Source organism: Triticum aestivum, chromosome 4A (assembly GCF_018294505.1).
Source record: "Triticum aestivum cultivar Chinese Spring chromosome 4A, IWGSC CS RefSeq v2.1, whole genome shotgun sequence".
In the NCBI taxonomy this organism is placed as follows: Eukaryota; Viridiplantae; Streptophyta; class Magnoliopsida; order Poales; family Poaceae; genus Triticum; species Triticum aestivum.
Window position 1 is genome coordinate 33,837,159 of NC_057803.1, and position 9,686 is coordinate 33,846,844.

Genomic DNA, 9,686 nt, shown 5'->3' on the forward strand with positions numbered 1-9,686 from the left:
TAGTGTAATAGTAATCTGTGAGCCACAGGGGACTCAGCAATCTCGCACCCTCGCGATCAAGACTATTTAAGCTTATAGGTAAGGCAAGGTAAATATAAGTGGAGCTGCAGCAAGCGACTAGCAAGTATGGTGGCTAACTTATTCGCAAAAGAGAGCGAGAAGAGGAGGCAAAGCGCGAGCGAGAAACTAGAGAGCAACCTGCGCAAACATTACTCCAACACCGTGTCCACCTCTCGGACTCCGCCGAGAAGAGGCCATCACGGTAACACACTCGGTCGATTCATTTTAATTAAATTAAGGTTCAAGTTATCTACAACCGGACATTAACAAATTCCCATCTGCCCATAACCGCGGGCACGGCTTTCGAAAGTTCAAATCCCTGCAGGGGAGTCCCAACTTAGCCCATGACAAGCTCTCACGGTCAACGAAGGAATAGACCTCCTCCCAAGACATTCCGATCAGACTCGGTATCTCGGTACTTCAAGACAACTCCGACAATGGTAAAACAAGTCCAGCAACACCACCCGCTGTGCCGACAAATCCCGATAGGAGCTGCACATATCTCATTCTCAGGGCACACCGGATAAGCTAAGCGTACGGGAGCCAACGTAACCCAAGTTTCCAAGGGACGGCCCCGCACGGTGCTCTAGGTTGGACCAACGCTTAGGGGAGCACTGGCCCGGGGGTTTAAAATAAGATGACCCTTGAGTCCGGGAAACCCAAGGGAAAAGGCTAGGTGGCAAATGGTAAAACCAAGGTTGGGCATTGCTGGAGGAGTTTTATTCAAGGCGGACTGTCAAGGGGTTCCCATTATAACCCAACCGCGTAAGGAACGCAAAAATCAGGGAACATAACACCGATATGACGGAAACTAGGGCGGCAAGAGTGGAACAAAACACTAGGCGAGAGGCCGAGCCTTTCACCCTTTACCAAGTATATAGGTGCATTAAGATAACATGGCAATATAATGATATCCCAACAAGTAAATAAATGTTCCAACAAGGAACGGCCTCCAAGCTTCACCTGCAACTAGCAACGCTATAAGAGGGGCTGAGCAAAGCGGTAACATAGCCAATCAACGGTTTGCTAGGACAAGGTGGGTTAGGGGTTTGACATGGCAATTTTGGAGGCTTGAAAGCAAGTGGTAGGCATCGTAGCATTGGCATAGCAAAAGAGCGGGCAATCTAGTATAACAAAGATAGTAGTGATTTCGAGGGTATGATCATCTTGCCTGCACAGTTGTCAAAGTTGACTGGATCCTCGAAAGCAAACTCAACGGGCTCCTCATTAGCGAACTCATCTCCCGGCTCTACCCAAATAAGACAAACAAGCAACAAGGACATGATCAACCACGTGCAAAGATCAAGCAATATGATGCAAAGATGATATGCTATGCGGGATGCGATGCGGGATGCATATGCAAGATGTGAAAAGGGATGCATGAACCTGGCCTCAACTTGGAAATCCAAGTTTGCCACTGGAAAGATGATATGAAATCGCTTGAAAACGATATAAAGAACGCCGGAATCGGAGTTACGGTTTGGAAATGGCAAGCGGTTCAAAATTGGCACCGGTCTGCGATTTACAGCAAGTAGCCATCTAAATGCAAAGAGATGAACATGCTACAGCACCCAAACATGACAAAAAATACATGGCAGGGATGCATTCAAGATGCTTAACAAAAGTCTAGCAGTGAACTACGGCCAATTCATCCATTAACAGGTTCAAACAAGCATGACAAAAATGCATATGGCAAACAGATCTCAGACTTAGTGAAATTAACACTTGTCTGGAATTTCAGATCAGATAGCACTCTTCGGAGCAACAAAACTACATGCTACAGGACCTGAACATGGCAAAGTAAAGCATGGCATGGAGCTACTCAAAGATCTTAACAAAAGCCCCTTAGTGACCTTGAGCCAAAAGGGATTAGAAAATACAATTGCAAGCATGTGAACATAGCAAAAACATAATCAGTTTTCAGACTTAGTGAAAACTGGAGCATGCTGAAAACATAACTCAAGTAGGCATGTTTACGAGCTCGATGCACTCACTACGGAGCAAGTCATGACAAACTAAGCATACACTCATCAAGAATACACAAAATTCAAGCTAGACATGGCAAGGACAATAGCATAGCATGCACGGATCAACTACAACATCATCGGCAAAATTGCAAACAAGTTGACAATCTGCCCAGATTCACAAAGTAGCAAAAGTAGAGCTCGATTGACTCAAGCTAGGGTGCTCCATAATTGCAAACAAAGACATGGATGGATAGAGCACTACAAGATTAACAAAACATCCTTACTGATCATCCTCAAAAGAGGCACGGATCACTAGGAAACAACATGAACATATGGCCATATGAGATAAACAGCTCAAGGACTTAGTGGAATTGCTAAGTCCCTGAAAAACTGAATGAACAAGTGCACCACTTTGCAAGCTTGTGCTAGTCACCACACACATAACAAAAATACATGGGTTGCACCTATGGAAAGATGGCAAAACCCTTAACAAAACATATGTAGAACTCATGGGCATAGCATGCACACAATAATCATGGCAAAAATGACAAAAACCTAAACAGAGCAGCAGATCTGACAATTATCTCAAGTAGCCCTCTTCTAACAGCATTTCAGGCATCAAGATGAACTCAAATGAAAATGATGCAATGGAATGAAATGATGTACTCTCTGAGATGAACATTTTAATATGCTATATGCATGAATCGGAGCCACGGGTGCAAAGTTACGAGGCTATGAACATGGGTACATGGATCTGAAAATTCCGAGGACTTAGTAGAAAAATCAACCTCCGGGAAAAGTGGATCTCGCGGATCGGGACGGAGCGGTGCGCGGATGGGCGAGGGCGTTTGGATCGAGGACCGGTGGATCTGGTCCCGATCCGGATCCGGCCTGAATCTCGCCGGAGTTCGCCGGGGAGGTGACCGGAGATGGTGGTGGAGACGACCGGCGAGCGAGGCGAGCAGGGCGGCGGCCGGAGCCACGCAGGACGGCGGCGCAGCGAGCACCGGGCGGCAAGGCGGCTCGGTCCGGCGATGGCGGCGACGGCGGATTGGCGGCGGCGGCCGGCGAGGCGCGGGCGGCGGGGAGCGAAGGAGGCGGCGGCGGCTGCTACGGGCCGCGGGGGCCGGCGCTGGGCCTGGCGGGCCCGCGCGGGTGGCGGCGCGGCGAAGTGGGGCGCTGCCACGTGGCGGCTCCCGGTTGGGGCGGCGGCGATGTCCGGCGCGGGACGGACAATGTCCGGCCGCGCGGAGACGATTTTTAGGGTTTCGGGGAGGGGGATCCAAGATTTTCGAGGAGGACCTATTTATATGCATAGAGGGAGCTAGGAGAGTCCAAATGAGGTGCGGTTTTCGGCCACACAATCGTGATCGAACGCTCTAGATGATGGAGAAGGCTTAGGTGGGTTTTGGGCCAAAATGGAGGGGTGTTGGGCTGCAACACATACGAGGCCTTTTCGGTTCCTCGGTTAACCGTTGGAGTATCAAACGAAGTCCAAATGATACGAAACTTGACAGGCGGTCTACCGGTAGTAAACCAAGGCCGCTTGGCAAGTCTCGGTCCAATCCGGAAATGTTTAATCCCCACACACGAAAGAAAGGTAGAAATGACCACCGGAGGAGAACGAAGCGCCGGAATGCAAAACGGACAACGGGGAAAATGCTCGAATGCATGAGATGAACACGTATGCAAATGCAATGCACATGATGACATGATATGAGATGCATGACAACGATAACAACACACGGAGACAAAGACCTGAACCCGAGAAAATAGAATAACTTAACGCCAAAATGGCAAGAGTTGGAGTACAAATTGGGAAAGTTACATCCGGGCTGTTACATTATGCTTTAGAGACGACCGCATTCACGTTAAATAGGGCACCATCGAAATCCGTTGAGGCGACGCCTTATGAACTATGGTTTGGCAAGAAACCAAAGTTGTCATTTCTGAAAGTTTGGGGCTGCGATGCTTATGTGAAAAAACTTCAACCTGATAAGCTCGAACCCAAATCGGAGAAATGTGTCTTTATAGGATACCCAAAGGAGACCATTGGGTACACCTTCTATCATAGATCCGAAGGCAAGACTTTTGTCGCTAAATTCAGAGTTTTTCTAGAGAAGAAGTTTCTCTCGAAAGAAGTGAGTGGAAGGAAAGTAGAACTTGATGAGGTAACTGTACCTGCTCCCTTATTGGAAAGTAGTTCATCACAGAAACCGGTTTCTGTGACACCTACACCAATTAGTGAGGAAGTTAATGATGATGATCATGAAACTTTAGATCAAGTTGTTGCTGAACCTCGTAGGTCAACTAGAGTAAGATCTGCACCAGAGTGGTACGGTAATCCTGTTCTGGAAGTTATGTTACTAGACCATGACGAACCTACAAACTATGAAGAAGCAATGGTGAGCCCAGATTCCGTGAAATGGCTTGAGGCCATGAAATCTAAGATGGGATCCATGTATGAGAACAAAGTGTGGACTGTGGTTGACTTGTCCGATGATCGGGAAGCAATTGAGAATAAATGGATCTTCAAGAAGAAGACCGACGCTGACGGTAATGTTACTGTCTATAAAGCTCGACTTGTTGCGAAAGGTTTTCGACAAGTTCAAGGGATTGACTACGATGAGACCTTCTCACCCGTAGCGATGCTTAAGTCTGTCCGAATCATGTTAGCAATTGCCACATTTTATGATTATGAAATTTGGCAAATGGATGTCAAAACTGCATTCCTGAATGGATTTCTGGAAGAAGAGTTGTATATGATGCAACCGGAAGGTTTTGTCGATCCAAAGGGAGCAACAAAGTGTGCAAGCTCCAGCGATCCATTTGGTTTTGTACAAAATTTTGGAGAAGCCTGTATTTACAAGAAAGTGAGTGGAGCTCTGTAGCATTTCTAATATTATATGTGGATGCCACATTGTTGATTGGAAATGATATAGAATTTCTGGATAGCATAAAGGGATACTTGAATAAGAGTTTTTCAATGAAAGACCTCGGTGAAGCTGCTTATATATTGGGCATCAAGATCTATAGAGATAGATCAAGACGCTTAATTGGACTTTCACAAAGCACATACCTTGACAAAGTTTTGAAGAAGTTCAAAATGGATCAAGCAAAGAAAGGGTTCTTGCCTCTGTTACAAGGTGTGAAGTTGAGTAAGACTCAATGCCCGACCACTCAGAAGATAGAGAGAAACTGAAAGATGTTCCCTATGCTTCAGCCATAGGCTCTATCATGTATGCAATGTTGTGTACCAGACCTGATGTGTGCTTTGCTATAAGTCTAGCAGGGAGGTACCAAAGTAATCCAGGAGTGGATCACTGGAAAGCGGTCAAGAACATCCTGAAATACCTGAAAAGGACTAAGGATATGTTTCTTGTTTATGGAGGTGACAAAGAGCTCATCGTAAATGGTTACGTTGATGCAAGCTTTGACACTGATCCAGACGATTCTAAATCACAAACCAGATACGTGTTTACATTGAACGGTGGAGCTGTCAGTTGGTGCAGGTCTAAACAAAGCGTCGTGGCGGGATCTACGTGTGAAGCAGAGTACATAGCTGCTTTGGAAGCAGAAAATGAAGGAGTCTGGATGAAGGAGTTCATATCTGATCTAGGTGTCATACCTAGTGCATCGGGTCCAATGAAAATCTTTTGTGACAATACTGGTGCAATTGCCTTGGCGAAGGAATCCAGATTTCACAAGAGAACCAAGCACATCAAGAGACGCTTCAATTCCATCCGGGACTTAGTCCAGGTGGGAGACATAGAAATTTGCAAGATACATACGGATCTGAATGTTGCATACTCATTGACTAAGCCTCTTCCACGAGCAAAACATGATCAGCACCAAGGCTCCATGGGTGTTAGAATCATTATTGTGTAATATAGATTATTGACTCTAGTGCAAGTGGGAGACTGAAGGAAATATGCCCTAGAGGCAATAATAAAGTTATTATTTATTTCCTTATATCATGATAAATGTTTATTATTCATGCTAGAATTGTATTAACCGGAAACATAATACATGTGTGAATACATAGACAAACAGTATGTCACTAGTATGCCTCTACTTGACTAGCTCGTTGATCAAAGATGGTTAAGTTTCCTAGCCATTGACATAGGTTGTCATTTGATTAACGGGATCACATCATTAGGAGAATGATGTGATTGACTTGACCCATTCCGTTAGCTTAGCACCCGATCGTTTAGTATGTTGCTATTGCTTTCTTCATGACTTATACGTGTTCCTATGACTATGAGATTATGCAACTCCCGTTTACCGGGGGAACACTTTGTGTGCTACCAAACGTCACAACGTAACTAGGTGATTATAAAGGTGCTCTGATGTGTCTCCGAAGGTACTTTTTGGGTTGGCGTATTTCGAGATTAGGATTTCTCACTCCGATTGTCGGAGAGGTATCTCTGGGCCTTCTCGGTAATGCACATCACTAAAGCCTTGCAAGCATTGCAACTAATTAGTTAGTTGCGGAATGATGTATTACGAAACGAGTAAACAGACTTGCCGGTAACGAGATTGGACTAGATATTGAGATACCGATGATCGAATCTCGGGCAAGTAACATACCGATGACAAAGGGAACAACGTATGTAGTTATGCGGTCTGACCGATAAAGATCTTCGTAGAATATGTGGTAGACAATATGAACATCCAGGTTCCGCTATTGGTTATTGACCGGAGATGTGTCTCAGTCATGTCTACATAGTTCTCGAACCCGTAGGGTCCGCACGCTTAACGTTTTGATGACATATGTTTTGATGTACCGAAGGTTGTTCGGAGTCCCGGATGTGATCACAGACATGACGAGGAGTCTCGAAATGGTCGAGACATGAAGATTGATATATTGGAAGCCTATGTTTGGATATCGGAAGTGTTCCGGGTGAAATCGGGATTTTTCCGGAGTACCGGGAGGTTACCGGAACCCCCCGGGAGGTTAATGGGCCTTAGTGGGCCTTTACGGAGAAGAGGAGAGGCGGCCAGGGCTGGGTCGCGCGCCCCTCCCCCCTAGTCCGAATAGGACAAGGATAGGGGGGCGGTGCCGCCCTTCCTTCCTCTCTCCCTCCTCTTTCCCCCTCCCAAGTCCTAATCCAACTTGGAAAGTGGGGAGTCCTACTCCCGGTGTGAGTAGGACTCCTCCTTGCGCGCCATCTCTCCTAGCCGGCCGCACCCCCCTTGCTCCTTTATATACGAGGGCAAGGGGCACCCTAGAGACACAACAATTGATCAGTTGACCTTTTAGCCGTGTGCGGTGCCCCCCTCCACCATAGTCCACCTCGATAATACTGTAGCAGTGCTTAGGCGAAGCCATGCGTCAGTAGAACATCATCATCGTCACCACGCTGTCGTGCTGATGAAACTCTCCCTCAACACTCGACTGGATCGGAGTTCGAGGGACGTCATCGGGCTGAACGTGTGCTGAACTCGGAGGTGCCGTGCGTTCGGTACTTGATCGGTCGGATCGTGAAGACATACGACTACATCAATCGCGTTGTGCTAACGCTTCCGCTTTCGGTCTAGGAGGGTATGTGGACAACACTCTCCCCTCTCGTTGCTATGCATCACCATGATCTTGCGTGTGCGTAGGAATTTTTTTGAAATTACTACGTTTCCCAACAAATCTTGCGGTGTCCTTTCCCAGTGACAGTAGGGGCAGCATGGCACGTATTGTATTGTTGCCATCAAGGATAACAAGATGGGGTTTTCATCATATTGCTTGAGTTAATCCCGCTACATCATGCCATCTTGCTTAATGCGTTACTCTGTTCTTATGAACTTAATACGCTAGATGCAGGCAGGAGTCGGTCAATGTGTGGAGTAGTAGTAGTAGATGCAGAATCGTTTCGATCTACTTGACACAGATGTGATGCCTATATTCATGATCATTGACTTAGATATCGTCATAACTTCGCATCTTTCTATCAATTGCTCGGTAGTAATTTGTTCACCCACCGTAATAATTTCTATCTTGAGAGAAGCCACCAGTGAAACCTATGGCCCCCGGGTCTATTTTCCATCATATAAGTTTTCGATCTACAATTCCACTTTACTATTTACTTTCCTTTGTAATCTTTACTTTTCGTTCCATAAACCAAAAATACCAAAAATATTATTTTACCGTTTATCCATCTCTATCAGATTCACTTTGCGAATAACCGTGAAGGGATTGACAACCCCTTTGTCACGTTGGTTGCATGTTGGTGTTTGTTTGTGCAGGTATTCAGTGGCTTGTTGCGTAGTCTCCTACTGGATTGATACCTTGATTCTCAAAACTGAGGGAAATACTTACGCTCCTTTGTTGCATCACCATTTCCTCTTCAAGGAAAAAAATAACACAAGCTCAAGAGGTAGCAAGAAGGATTTGTGGCGCCGTTGCCGGGGAGATCTACACCAAGTCAAGACATACCAAGTACCCATCACAAACTCTCATCTCTCGCATTACATTATTCGTCAATCGTCTCTCGTTTTCCTTTTCCCCACTTCTAAAACGATTTTCGAAAAGATTTGGCTTCATATCCGGCTCTTTCGTGCAAGTGCATACCATATCCTTAGAAATGGATTCAAATGCGGATTCGGAGTGGAAATTATTCGTACCATTTACATCCCTACCTGTGTGGACACAAGCTCCACCGCGGTCGTTGTCTCCATGTCCTGTAGAGAGGGGATGGGGCAGGAGAGGCACGGTAAGAGGCCGACGGTAAGTGGAGGGGATGGGATATGGTCGCTCGAGGAGGAGGTGCTTTTTGTAGCATCATAGAGTGGTGGGAGGCGGAGTATGAGTTGTGCCGAGTCTTCCACAAAGAACTTGACACACAAAGAGAAAGATAGAAACAAACCTTGTCTTCAAAAATCGGAATACGAAGGGTGAATCCCCCGCTCCCCCCACGCTTATCTCCATAATTACATGTGTTGTCGTGAGGAAATCCACCACGACATCGTATTTTTTCCGCAAAAATAGAGAAAAAATGGAACCCTTACGGGCCTTAAAAGAGTGCCATTGTATGGAGAGCAGCAATTTGGCTCCCAGGGGTCAAATGAGCCCTTGAGTGAATAAAAAATCGTTAAAATATTTTAAAAAAATCATTAAAAAATGTGGAGAAAGATGACCAAGTTTATGATGTCTGTGCCAAATTTCAAAGTATTTGAATGTTTGAGTAGCTCTCAGCAAAAAAGATAAATTAGAGGTCTGTGAAAAAGTTTACTGTTTGTGCACTGTTCGGGCCCGATCTTTTTTGCTTAGATATTCAAATTATTTGAAATTTGGCACGCACTTCGCGCACTCAATCAGCTAACATGAAAAAATCAGATTTTTTTTATTTTTTCTAGTATTTTACTTGAAATTACTATCACGGGCTATAGATGAGCCCGGACAGAGAATTGGATATTGGCATTGTATGTGTTTTTTAAGTAAAAAGAGGAGAAATTTCCTTATTTGACACTGTCTTAAAATCTGATTCCTTATTTGACACTGGAAAAGTTTTTTTTCCTATTCGACGCTAGTCCTAAATTTTATTCCCTATACGACACTTCCGTCCATTTTAGGCCTAAATGACACCTGAAAAGACGATTTTGCCCCTCATGCGGTATGTGTGTGCGTGCGCGTGTGTGGGTGCACGCGCACATGTGTGCTGCTGCTGC